Raw genomic sequence first — 14,368 nt, forward strand, 5'->3', positions numbered from 1 at the left:
CTCATCTATGTTTAGGTGTAGCCATAACTCCAGAATATTGGAAAATAAACAAGAAATGTAGAAGCTGGGTGATCCTTAGAACGGCATACCCCTGGGAGATTTTAGGTTGACTCTGACTTAGACACAGGAAGGGGAGAGGTGACAGGTGGGCCAGTTGATGACCTGGGCATTTCAGGACATAGGAACCAGGTGGAGTTTTTCTTGCTCTGTCCCTCAAGTCATTCCAGCAGTTACAATAGTGTGCATTGAATCCATCCTGGACAACAGCACTGATCTCGTCTGCCCAGTGGGCCGTGATGGAGCCACGTGCTTCACAGACAAAGCTTCACTTCCTGGGGGTGAAATTTTCTGGGGAGTGCAGAGAAAGCTCCCTTTGTTCTCCTCAAGGTTTTTTTATTAGCACCTGCCAGGGTCTCTGCCTCTCTCTGCACCTGCTGAGTTGGCAGTCTTGCAGCATACGTCATGTCCGCTGAGATTTTTTCCCTGACAGGAGTCATCGTCACACAGCATCCCTCTCCTGGGGCTCGGCAATGACAGATTTTGAGATCTGACCTGTCTACTCTTTTCAAAGACCACTTGGTGATCATGCAAACATAAATATGTAGACTTTTTTAACATGTGCAAAAATCAGATCCTAAAATGACTTGGAGTGTCTGGGGAATAAGTTCAGTAGCCTCTTTAAGGAAGAACATGCTAAAACTGGTCTTCGTGTAAGCAAATGCAAGTGTGTGTTATCAGGAATTCGAAGATACTTAAAATATCTCTTGGAGTCAAGATCGTGGGGAATCAATAAATGTTTACAAGATGCTTAGGAGTGAAGTTCTATTTCAGTATGATGTTGCCGGAGCAACACCCAGAATGGACTATCTGCAGAATAATGTGATAATTGCCTCATAGTTCCTGTAAAACAAGCTTACTTTCTAACTGTAATTGCTAAGATAGGCGGGCTGTAGGGACACTCTAGAAACAAACTGTCAGTTCTAGCCTCACTTGAAAGGTGGAAGAATTCTGATTGGGGAGTTTAGAAGCAAAACTTTCCCTGCAGTCCTGATCTCACCCTTTCTGTACAAGCCACTTCACTTCGTCCATCTCTATCTCCCTGCCTCCCCTCCCCACTCCTTACACACAGACACACACACACGAGTCATCACAATAAAAGGAAAAGTCCCCGGCCTCTCCAGGGACCGTTTCAGGTCAAGACCCTGGGGAAGGGAGAAAAGAGAGAGCGAGGCACAGATTTCAACTGAATGGGGTCCTGCTTCTGACACACTCTTTTGAGGATGAGGTCTCTAGGGCAGAAAGTCTGAGGCCCCTTCACAATAAAAACTCAGTTCTGGCCAGTTAGAGCCCTGTGGCCACCACTGTAGACCTCCCACGGGGCAAGGTCATTTTCAGTAGCAGGTCAATCATGGTATTCTTAATTGCTAAATAAAATACATTCCTCCTTTCTTTTCTTTTTTTGGCCACTAGGTAACTCCTCTTTCTTTTTTAAAAAAATAATCATTTAAAGTACCAAGGGTTGTACTAGATTCTAGAAATGCAAGACTGAAAAAGACATAATTTCAGCAAATAGGATATTTTGTCTGTCAGGTACCATAAGCAAATACAGAAAAACTATAGTATGGGGGCATTTGAGTTAATTTTTCTCCGTAATCATAAGAAATGATCACATAAAGAGAACTTAAAAGGCAAACCAACATTGCAGGGTAAATCGTGAAAAACGTTTGAATTAGGAAAAATGACCTACGGAAATAGAAAATATATGTGTATTTCTGATAGCAAAAATGTAGTAGAAAACTGCTTATTTACACTATAATACAAAGAAGAGTGGTACAACGAGGGTTCTTTTGGAGAGTGGTGTAAAAAATCTCCTTTGAATTATATGATGGCCGTACACGTCTATCACTTTATGTTTGACTTGCTCCACTCAGCCATTTGATAGGTCAGTTGGAAAAAATACAAGAGGGCTTATCATTTTTTTCAAGAGCCTTTCTTAATCTTCTGTATAGAAGCCATTCTCTTTTGGAACCTCAGTGATCTCTTTATACAGAAAATAAATACCAACACATCTGGATGCCCAGCCAGTGTATAAGCAGCCTTTTAATCAATTCTGTTTTTCAACCAAGAACTTGACTCCCTTGTCTGACTCACCTTCTGCCTGCAGTCCTGAGGGTTCCAGAGCTCCTGTGAGGGTGACTCAGACAGATTTTTCCTGCCCCAGAGCTTTCCTGTCCCTAAGTCATTGCCACTCCTTTCTTGCCTTTCTTTCTTCCAAATATGCTTTGGTATTTTTTTTAATCTACTGATATCTCATTATTTTGAATTTTACTTAGGGTTTTCCTTTACCTGTATTTAAATGGGATCCTGTGAAGCCTTTGAGAACAGCCCATGAGGTGCATCCACCATGTGAATCAGGAGCCCAGGCAGGTTAGGTTGTTTCCAAGATCCTGCCTGTAGCCATGGGAAGTGGGAAGTGGAGGCGGAGAGGCAGAGCCAAAGAAGGAGGCTCACTGAGAAGCCATCCCTTCTCCCTGAGCTTCTAGAGAGCCCACCTCAGTCTGGCTTCTGGCACCATCCCTCCAAGTCAGTCTGCTTTTGCCAAGTTTACCAGGGATGTCCTGGTTGCTAAATCTGGTCAACACCCAGTAGTCTCTCTCTCTCTCTTTTTAAAAAACTTCTTTATTAAAGTGTAGTTGATTTACAATGTTGTACCAATTTCTGCTGTACAGCAAAGTGACTCGGTCATATACACACACACATGTACTCTTTAAATACTTTTTTCCATTATGGTCTATCCTAGGAGATTGGATATAGTTTCCTATGCTATTTAGTAGGACCTCGTTGTTTATACATCGTAAATATAATAGTTTGCATCTGCTAATCCCAAACTTCCAGTCCATCCCCTCCCTCCCCCTTCCCCTCAGCAACCACAAGTCTGTTCTCCAGGTCGATGAGTCTGTTTCTGTTCTGTAGGTAGGTTCATTTGTGCCATGTTTTAGATTCCACATATAAGTGATATCATATGGTATTTGTCTTTCTCTCTCCTCTGACTTACTTCACTTAGTGTAAGAATCTCTAGTTCCATCCATGTTGCTGCAAATGGCATCATTTCATTCTTTTTTTTATGTCTGAGTCATAGCCTTTCTCTTGATTGCTTCACTGCAAACTTTTCTTTGTTGAAGTCTCTCCTCTTTTGGTTGCTAGGCTTCCTCTCCAGGTTTTTCTGATTTGCTCTTGTTTTATCTTCACAGCCCTGCCCCGTCTCCTGTCTGTCTATCACTAAATGTTGACGTGATCCAGTGTTCTTTGTTTTTTAAACTTGGAATCGATTTGAGAAAGTTCTTGGACTCTTCCCCTCTGAAGAAAGTCTTTCCATAGAAAGCCTACAGGAGATCATCTCTGAAACTATAAGAGAATCAGCTGAGGAAATCAGAACATGCCAAAGCACCCTTGATCATTTGCTTAGTGACTTCACTCTTTCAAAAGCTGGGATAAGAGGTTGTTCTCGATTGTGTTACCGCCCGTGTGTGCGTTTTCTCATCCTCGCTCCTCCTTGGCTAAGAGCAGATGATAGCTGATAGTGGAGAGGAGTAGGTTTGCCTTCTCTCGCTTCCCTTTGAGCATTTTGGTGACAGGAGGGCTTTTGGCAAATGGGAGGGCTTGTGTGTATGCCTCTGTCTGACCTCCATAGTCTGTGCCTCGGTGGAAAGAAGCAGCGCCTTGGCACATATTCCTGTGACTTATGTGTGCTCATAAAAACAGTGTGCGATTCACAAAGCTATCAGGTCTCAGTCATGAAACAAAAACACCTGTCAAAAGAGTTTTATTTTAACTTGTTAATGACACCACAAATAGACCGACAGAGGACAAGGCCATCATTTCAGGGGACACTTTTACACAGCCGGCCTCTTCTAGGGCATGCAGATACTGCAGGCTGCCTCTGGTCCCTAATTAGAGACGTCCCTCCACGGACACCATAAATCAGTTGTCATCAGAGGGCTGTCACCTCTGCATGCAGGGAGGTTCTGCATCTGTTAGCACGGAGGCCATACCCCACAGCAGTTACCACTGCCCGATAGTTCCTGAACATGGCTCATTACTCGGCAGATAATTCTGTTTTTCTCACAGTTCTGAGAAGATAAAGTCACTTATTAGGTACCATTTTTTTTTTTTTTTAATTACGTTCCTGGATGCAATCTCTGGTGCTCAAGGGGCTGGGATATGTTTGGAGAACAAGTCACGAGGAAACATGATTCCTCACTGCACCAAATCCCTGAGTTCCTTTTAAGAATATGGGGCTAGGAGTTCCCGCTATGGCACAGTGGGGTCAGCAGTGTATTGGGAGTGCTGGGACGCAGGTCGATCCCTGGCCAAGCACAGTGGGTTAAGGATCTGGTGTTGCTGCAGCTTCAGCTTAGGTCGAAACTACGGCTCAGATCTGATCCGTGGCCCTGGAACTCCATAAGCCATGTGGTGGCCAAAAAAGAATACAGAGCCAGATTTGGGATGTCCAGGTCAAACCCCTCTCATCTAGTGGCCTCAGCCAACCTAACAGCCCTACACATGCTGCCCTGGGGGCTTATCGGGTCAGCCCTGGTAGGTGGAGACACTCAGCCCAGTTAACAGCTTTTAGGAGCCATCTCTCAGAAGGAAGTCAGCAAGGACACGCACTGCTCTGGGCTGAATCTCTCCTCCCCACATTTGTGTGTTGAAACTCTAACCTCTAGTACCTAACAATGTGATTGTGTTTGGAGGCAGAATTTTGTTTTGTTTTTAAATTTTATGGCCACACTCACAGCATATGAAAGTTCCTGCACCAGGGATTGAATCCAAGACACGACTGACTGCGAGCTAGCACCTACTACTTCAGCTGCTGCCCTTTAACCGACTGCATGGGGCTGAGGATGAACGTGCCTCTGCAGGGACCTGAGCTGCTGCTGCAGTCAGATTCTTAACCCACTCCAAGAGTTTTTAAAGAGGTGATTAGGTTAAAAATGAGGTTATTAGGGTGGGCTCTAATCCAGTATGATTGGTGTCCTTATCAGAAGAGGAGATTAGAGACCTAATTAAGACGCAGGGGGAAGAGCTTGTGAGGAGGACTCAAGTAGGAAAAGACAGCCTTACCAGCCAAGGACAGAGGCCTCAGAAGAAACCAGCCTGCCCGCACCTTGAACTTGGACTCTAAAGCCTGAGCTTGGACTTCCAGCCTCCAGAACTGTAGAGAAATGCATTTCTGTTAAGCCACCCAGTCCATTTTTTGTTATGGAAAAAGCCCTAGCAAAATGAATACAAGCATTTTCTAAAATTGCTTATAAAAGTAGTATTTAAACAGATGGTGGCTGCCTGATAAGCAGTATGCTTTTCTAGAAGAGAAGGAGAGGACATTCCCTTCCCTTAGGTCGTGTGCAGAGTAGGCACACTGGTTTTAATTGAGTCCATTTACTCCAATAGACAAGTAGCTTGACTTCCCTTTACATGAAACAGTAGAAGTAACTTAAAAAAAAAAAGCAGAAATATTGTTTTTTAAAAGTTTGGGGAAAGTGCTTTCTAACGATGTTTTTAACGTTGCAGTGGTCAAAATTATTTCTTTGACTTACTATGGGAAAGTCTTTTGTAATAAAGAATGGATTAAGTCCTCATTAGAGTAAGGCAGGTTTACTCTAATGTTTTCAGGTAAATTATCACATCACTGCTTGACCCTGTGGACCTTTCATTCCTGCACTAGATGTTGCTGCTCATTTACTCCCTGCTCCGCTCTGGATGCATGAACCCTTTCTTGCCCACCAAAGCTCAGTCTCCATTTGCTCATTTCTCTTATTTCCCATCAGAAGGGACATTTTAATGCCAGTTTGGTACATATTAAGAAGTTTTATGGTCTATAAAGGGAAATTTGGCTAAGAATTTCCCAGATCTGAGTATCAGAAATGGGAAAATTTATACGTAGAAAACTACATGATATTTCAAAATACCGCTAACCATGTCATCATGGGAACAAAAAATCAGAATGTTGTTGCACTTGGCTGTGAGAGTTTTCTGGTGTAATAGTCTTTTTGTTTTGAATTAAATATTTTGAGGAGCGGAGTGGGTTGGAAGCCCTGCCAGAGATTGGGAAAGGTCTTATCTGACCATGCCTTGAGTCAGTATCAAATAGGTAACCCCAAAGCTATTAAAATGATCGTTTTGGAGTTCTCATCGTGGCTCAGTGTTGATGAACCCGACTCGTATCCATGAGGTTGTGGGTTCATCCATGATGAACCTGACTAGTATCCATGAGGTTGTGCCTTGCTCAGTGGGTTGGGGATCTGGCATTGCCTTGAACTGTGACGTGGGTCTCTCAGATTTGGCTTGGATCCTGCATTGCTATGGCTGTGGCGTAGGTCGGCAGCTGTAGCCCCGATTTGACCTCTAGCCTGGGAACTTTCATATGCCCCACATGTGGCCCTAAAAAGACAAAAAACTAAAATAAAATCAAATCATAGTTTTGCTTATAAAAAAGTTATGTTTTTAAAAGACACATGGAATATGGGAAGAGGAAAATGGTGCATTTTGGCTGTATGGTTGGGGTCAGAAGGTGTGTGTGACAGAAAAAGAGACACAAAGCAGGGGGCGCGTTAGAACAGAGACTCCTCAGAACAGAAGATGAGAATGTTGGCTTCGGTTGCGTGTGTTAGAATGGAACACTGCCCCATGACCCCAGCAGGGAACACTAATGATAGTTTTGATTACTCTTACACAGGTTTGAGTAGAACTGAATTAGAAATGAGTTTTTCAAAGAAAAGGGTAGAATCGGGATTGTAAAAGATCACCAGGGAAGCACAATTTTTCCCAAAGTATGGACCATCCGTGGAAACTGTGTCCCTGGGCTCTGCCTCTGCAGCCCCAGTCCCTGAAATGCCATTCCACCGGCACATCAAGTGTCGAGTGCTTGAAAACTGAAAACTGAGCACCTCCAGTTCATATCACCATGAGGGTTTGAAACATTAGAAGAGCATTTCTCTTCTGTAGTCCTTATTATGTATAGGCACCTTTCTAAATACTTTCTGTTAATTCATTTAATATTACCTGCATGAGGTAGATACCAGCTTTTATTATCCCGTTATACCAACATGGAGACTGAGGTACAGAGAGCAAAGGTAATGTCCTCAGGGGCACACAAGTGCTAACTGGACCCAAGCAGTGTAGGTCCCCAGTCCACTCGTCTGACTGCTGTGTTATCCTCCTTCTCAGAGTGTTAGACGTGCAGCCTTTGACAATCATGACATATACTCTAGATTTTCTGGGCCTTTCTGTTTTCAAGTATTCTGCTCATTGCCCCACATAAATTCCAGTATTCCAGATTCTTTTCTGTCCCACACAACAAAGGTCTGTATGTAATGGTGCGTGGATCTTCACTGGCTGTTGAGTTTCCAGTCCCCAGATTGTTCTGAATTTAAATGTCCTAGTAAAAGCTATTGTATATAGTTTCCACATCTACCTTTGTGAAAATACAGTGTTTAGACCCCATCATTCATTGGCTTGAGAACATGCAACTTCTGTGGACCTCAGTCTCTGCATTTTTTTTGTTAGTGGCTATACCTGCAGCATATGGAAGTTCCCAGGCTAGGGGTTGAATCAGAGCTGCAGCTGCCGGCTTACACCACAGCCACAGCAACGCTGGACCCCAAGCTGCATCTGTAACCTATCCTGCAGCTTGCAGCAGTGCCAGATCCTTCACCCACTGGGCAAGTGCAGGGATCGAACTTGCATCCTCATGGAGACCATGACAGATTCTTAACCTGCTGAGCCACAATGGGAAGTCCTCAGCCTCTTTATCTCAGTCTCCAACAAGTGTTGGACCAGATGAGCTCCCAGCGTCAAGATTTTTTATTTTACATCTGTCAGTTGCATCCAGGCTTAGCCTCATTTTTGCTGAAGTGGCATGTAATCAGTCTTCTAGGAAATGATTGCAAAAATCCATCCGTATCCTCCAAGGTCTGGGGTAGCGCCTTCCTAGCGGTAATTGAGTCGGCTCAAATCAATGAGTCATTGGCCATCTGTAACTCTCCATGGGTTAATTACCAACACCATCTTTTGACTCTAACCTGTTTTGTTTGTGCTTAGAGACATGTTTTTGTGATTTCACTCTTAATTTGGGAGCAGCTTATATTAATTCACACTGTCCATTATATGTCTTTCACAATGGGCATTTCCCATAGGCAAGCTGATTAGCCTGCCCACAAAAACAGCGGCGAGCACAGAGCTTGTAAGGTAGCAGATGAACAGTGCTCAGTGAATGAGCTTTATGGACTAAATGGGGCGTGAGGTTCATCGCGCTCCCTATCACAGTCAAGAGGACTTGCAACGGAAAGAAGAAATAAGTCATTTAAATAAACTGGGTGAGATAAAAGAAGAGTTCAAAATCACTCAGCCAGTTAAAACCAATTTAATACTGTCATTGAGTTTAGGACCTTTCTGCTTAAAGCCTTCAGTAGATTAAATATCCAGAGGGTTGGCCAAGAGAAAGGAACTAACATTTATGGACATCGAATATGTGCCTGACATTGTGCAGAGTCTTTAGGATAGATATAAAATTAAATAATAATAAAACAAAACTTGTGTATGCACAATTCTAACTGCTTTAGGTGTCATACCAAACTCCAAGGAGTAAGTTCCATTTTTATCCCTTGCGATTACTGCTCTCAATCTTTTTTTCCCCCTTTTCAAGACCTCACCACAGCATGGGGAGGTTCCCAGGCTAGGGCTCTAATCGGAACTGTAGCCACCAGCCTACACCACAGCCACAGCAGTGCTCTATCCTTAACCTACTAATAGAGGCTGGGGATCGAACCTGCATCCTCATGGATACTAGTTGGGTTTGTTACCACTGAGCCACAGTGGGAACTCCTGCTTTCAGTCTTACAACAAATGTCAATATTATCCCTATTTTTCAAATGAGACCCAGTGTTTCAGAGAAGTTTTTAATTTGGCCATGGTCCCTCAGGTAATAAGTGACTAAGGCATCATTCATGTTCATGTGTGCCTGGCCCCAGAGCTGTGCTTTTCCCCTCCTCACCTCGAACCCTGATATTTTGGAAAAGCTCTGCATTGCATCTTTTACCTGAGAATTTCCAAGTTGGAAAGGACCTGGATGGTCCCAAGCTCATTGCTTTTATTGTGTAGAAAACCATTGTTTTCCTTCCAGTGGTTAGCAAACCTGGGCCCCTGAATTCTTACCCTAAATCGCCTTTCCTTCTGTAGTCGCTGGTCCGTAGAACTCACACAGAGAACAGTGATGCGTAAGTTGGGGTGCGCATCAGAGAGCTCATCAACAGCACTTTAAAAAATACAGATTCCCCAGCACTGCTGTAGGTGTAGCTATTGAATCCAAGCTACCTAGTCAGCAAACGTGTGACTCTGATGTCACTGGGATTTCACCTGGTGTTACTGTAATTACTTGCTCTAAACTCCTAGACACTAAATTTGAAGGCACCTTATTGCTGCAGCATGACAATGGGCTGGGCCTCAAGATATACCGGGACTTCAGTAGAATAAGCAAGTAGAGACTTGTGATCAAAGCCTATGGGATCTGACTCCACAGGAGGATCAGCTGCAGATCTGGCCCTTGAGAGAGGCAATCAGATGAGCTTTGGCCATCCACGAGGTCAGTCTTTAGGCAGCAGAGATGCCAGCAGTCAGGCAGGAGGCACATTGCAGTTCTGCAGTCTCTGTCATAACAGGTCCCTAACTGGAATAGGAATCTAGGAGAGGGTCCATCCTCTGGGAAACAGGGGCTGGCAAAGAGCATAGTTAGTAGGGCTTCAGTTACGGAACCCGGGGTTTGGGGAGGGCCCTCAGCTCCGTGGAGGGTTTTTAGCCCTAAGAAGGAACCACGTCAGAAGCTCATTGTGCACTTTTTCATTTAAGCACCCATTTCTTTATTGATCAGGATTTAGGCCAGGTACCAGAGTAGGTGCCTTACATATTTTTATAATTGTAGTGATGATTATTCATTCTTTCTCAGTCATCCAGCACATTTGAAAACTCTTCCCATGTTAAAAAAAAAAAATTCCCTGTCTTAGGATTCTCAGGACTCATGGCAAGCCCTCCTGGTCTTCTGTCCTACAGAACTGTGGTGGGTATTGTTTTGAGCTGCCAACTTCTGGTAGTTTGTTAAGCAACAGTGGAAAATTTTCGCATTCTCCTAAATTTCAGATCTACATGCTGGACTTCTTATTCTTCCAATAACTATTTACTGAGCACTAATCTCCATGTTACAACTTGCCATACATCCATAGACAGGTGAGACAGGCCTCTGTCTTCTGGTCCTTCTATTAGAAAAGACAGGCAGAATGACCTCCAACTCAGCCCTGCCTCCCTTTCCTCTTCCCTCTTTGTTATGTGCCCTTTCACAGTGGTCACTGTGGTGGCATCCACTCCGATGTCCAGAAACCCTGGCGTCATCTTTTCTTTTCCTCCTCCTCCTCCACGGCCAGTCAGCCAGCCAGTCCCATTTATTTTACTTCGCTACAATCTCTCAAATATGTTTCCTGATTTCCAGTTGAGATCCTAACTTAGTTTGAGCCACCATCGCCTCTCACTTGCATTACTGTCATAGCCTCTTAAATGTGCCCCCAACAGCATTCTTGATCCCTTCTTTGTTCACATTGGAGCTGGAATGATTTCCCTACAGCACAGATCTAGCCTTCTGAGTCTAATGCTTAAAATTCCCCAAGGTCTCCTTGCTCCAGTCCTAACGATACATAAACCCTGACCCCAGTGACCACCTAAACGCTAACTCTCACCCAGGAGTCACATGACAACTGATCACATGATGCCCTGTGAGGTCTTTTCCTTCTTTTCTCTTTCAGTATCTTGTCACCTGCATCCTTCCCCATGTAGCCGCTCTACTCTTCAGCTCTACTGACTTACCCACAGCACCGTTTTCTCTCCTGTCTTTCACTGTTTTTCCCTGTGCATGAGAAAACTCTCCCCACCCCCCTTAGCTTCTGTACCTTCTTCCTTGTCTTTATTTACACTTCTGGGAAGACGTCATGCCCTTTCCTGGGCTGTCTTGCATCCTACTTCTCGCCCCTTTTAGTACTTATCATATACTGTCTGTTCAGTGGAAAATGGATTGTGTTAAGCAATATTCTGAACAGTAAAATTGATTAACTCAAGCTTGCTGACAGTGGCTTTAAATCATGACCTAAAGTGATTCGATTTATCCCCAAAACCACCTCATTTTTGAGTGTATTCGTTGTATCCATTAAACTGATCATAAAAGGCTCTCTGTGAAAATCCTCGCATTCCACGCCGCCGTATTCTCTATGCCTGTTCTTTATAAGGTTTGGATTGAAATAAAGTTGTTCTGAAGGGCTTTAAAAATATCATTTCATGAGTAATCTGTCTGAGAGAGAATTTCTGAATCTACTTGCAACGCTGCCATCAATCTGTCACTTAAAAATATTTTCACTAGCCGGTCCCAGATTTACCAATCGTATTGCCGGGGAACTCACACTGTGATGTGGGTGTGTGAATGAATGTGGATAAGCGTGTGATGATGACACTTATCAGAAGCCTGCATATCCACTGGGGGGAGGGGGAAACCAAAAGCATCCATGAGGACGAGTGGGTCTCCTTCAAGCCTCCAAGTTGGGACCTGTGGGGAACACAAAGCAGACAGGGATTTGGCGGAATAAGGGTATGCAAGGGAACAGGATAAGGAAACTATTTAGTGGTTCAGAAATAAAGTGAAGCCAAGTTTCTGCACAAAATGACTAGAATAGAGAGCAAGAGTGGGAATGGCAGATTTTTATGACCACTCCCACTGTATGCAGAAGTCCTGAGCCGAACCACAGCAGTGACAACACTGGACCCTTAACCATTAGGCCGCCAGGGAACTCTGGCAATTTTTATTGGTCACTTTCCTAGTTATTTTATCTTTTTCACTGAGCTTGTTGTGCTGAAGAGACTAGAGCAAGGAAATACTAAACTGGAAAATGGCGTATAATGCAAAATAATCTCATACTGACTGTGTTAGCTTGAGTTCTTCATTACAAGCAAAAGAGATCTACTCTGATTGATTGAAGAACAATTGAAATTTATTAAAAAGACACTGTTAGTTCACAGAATAGCAACAGGGCTGGCGAATGTGTCTTAGAGGCCACTTTGCAATAGGAAAAAGTCTCCAATCACACGCTTAAGTTTGTTGCTGATTTATGCAGCTTGTACTAGCAATGGTGTTGGTCCTGGAGACTGGCCAGTGGCCAGAGGTCACCATCATGAGTATTTCCTCCATTGTTACCCTGCAAATTTTTTTACTTTTATTTTCATCACTGTGTGAGAGAAGCCTTTGCCTGTCTGAACCTCTGCTTCCCAAGTTAAATTCAAGGGCATGTGTGTTTAGATGCTATATCGCAAACATAAATGAAAAATAATTACCAGAACCAAACACTTGAATTGATAGAATATATAGGATATATTCAACTACATAAAATTAAGGATTCTAGAACAAAGGGTGGGGGGAAAAATGTAATTGTAATGTATACATGTAAGGATAACCTGACCCCCTTGCTGTACAGTGGGAAAATAAAAAAAATTTTTTTAAAATTAAGGATTCTGTTCACCAAACAGAATGAAGAGATTTCCAAAAAAAAAAAAGAGTTCCCACTGTGGTGCAGTGGTTTAAGAATCCAACTGCTGCAGTTTGGGGTCACTGAAGAAGTGAGGGTTCAATCCCCAGTCCAGCACGGTGGGTTAAAGGATGTGGCATTGCCACAGCTGAATAAAAGAAGTAACTCTAGGAGTTCCCCGGTGGCCTAGCCTGTTGTCCCTGATGTGCAAATTTGATCCCTGGCCTGGCAGCTTCTGCATTGCACCAGCAGGCCAAAAATAAATAAATTAATTAATTCTAGAAAAAAATCTTACAATATGCTCCATCTATGTAAAGATTAAAAATGCAACAGTGTATTGCTAAGGACACTTCAAGCAATTAATCTAAAAAAGAGGAACAACATTGATTAAAATTCAGAATGGGGAAGGAGTTAATGGGGCCACAAATAGAGCATCCAAAGTACCAGATGTCTTATTTTTCAAGAGTTGCCTGGAAATTATAAGGATGTTCATTTTACTCTTATCCTTTAAAACATGCATACAAGTGTCTTCACTCTTTGGAGTGTGTCCTAAATGTCACAATTAAAACAATTAAAGTGTTAACTAGACAATAGGAATGGTGGTGGTGGTGGTATTGGGAAGAAGACCACACTTTTGAACCATGTGGGAGCACCTGCTTTTTGGTCCCACAGGCTGTACTTGTTGATGCCCCGCTGCGGTTGTGGTGTGGGGACAGCTTCCTCACATGCCTTTCCCCAAGTGAGTGGCAGTGGCCCTCATGAGGGTTTGGCAGCTCTTTACTGAAAGCGTTGGGGGAGGGGGAAATGAATGGTCGTTCCAAGGAGAGAGGATGTGGGTTTTGTGCCCTTGGTCTAGTTTTCTTGCAGCACAGCTCCACTGTTTGCTGTCCAGGCTTTCCGCCACGTGGATGCTTCCCAGGTCTCCTGTCTGCTCTCCCTGCATGGACCTCTCTCTCCTTCCTCACACTCTGCTTCCCTTGTCTTGCAAAGCACTCTTTCTTTAACCCTTTCTCCCTCCTGTGTTCTTGGCTTGTCCAGCTCTGCTTCCCTACCCTCTTCAATCTGGGTCCCCAGATGCATCAGTCTCTTCCTGTTGAACAGATGTTGCCACCTAGTGTGTTGAATTTGTTTTGTTTCTCCTCCATCCAGTGACTGCTGCTCCACAAAGAGGTGTGAGTGGGTTCTGGCTGATGTGCCTTCCCACCCCCGGAAAAACAGGACAGTGAGCTTTAGTCCCGTGGAGGGTAGAGGGCCCATGGAGCTGCCAGGGCAAGGCTTTCCCTCTGGGCTGCAGCAGCTTCTCTCTGACAGTAGCCAGTCAAACATCTCACTACAGTGCAGATGGATTTCGTTCCCAAAACTTCATCTAGTGTGCAAAAAATTTCATAATCTGTCTATCATGCAATTTTGACCGCCTCCTTTTTTTAACAACCAGTACTAAATACTTGGGACTTATTATACTAAAATATGCTTGCCCCATTTTTATCCTGACTTGCATTGTAAACCACTCTGTTAACTGACTCTGGTTCGTAAGAAGCAGGATGGCTCAAGAGGTGTGCGTGCTGCTTTTCGAAGTAGGTTATTTGGGTTTGAATGTCAGCTTCACCCCTTCACAGCTGGCTCAGCTCAGACAAGTGATCTAAGCATCCTGGATCAACTTTCTCCAGCCCATGGAAATAGTGATGGTCCTACCCCATCAATGAAGTGACATCGTCTATGTAAAGCACCTGGCACACGGCCAAGATTCAGTGTCAGTT

At 43.8% G+C, this 14,368-nt stretch overlaps 2 long non-coding RNA genes across 44 annotated transcripts in view; both read left to right on the forward strand.

The window, feature by feature from the left end:
* The window catches only part of LOC102158088 (NHL repeat-containing protein 3), a 186,937-nt gene that overhangs the window by 37,938 nt on the left and 134,631 nt on the right, over positions 1–14,368 (forward strand). The gene's annotated exons all lie outside the window — the stretch shown is intronic.
* On the forward strand, positions 3,252–11,364 carry LOC146398541 (uncharacterized). The gene is made up of 2 exons (XR_014819328.1): positions 3,252–6,368; positions 7,624–11,364. It is a non-coding gene; the product is annotated as an uncharacterized LOC146398541 (long non-coding RNA).

The sequence above is a fragment of the Sus scrofa genome, chromosome 11 (genome assembly GCF_054392235.1).
Source record: "Sus scrofa isolate SSC_HxYL_T2T_F1_AM1 chromosome 11, Sscrofa_HxYL_maternal_Yorkshire_Landrace_v2.0, whole genome shotgun sequence".
NCBI lineage: Eukaryota > Metazoa > Chordata > Mammalia > Artiodactyla > Suidae > Sus > Sus scrofa.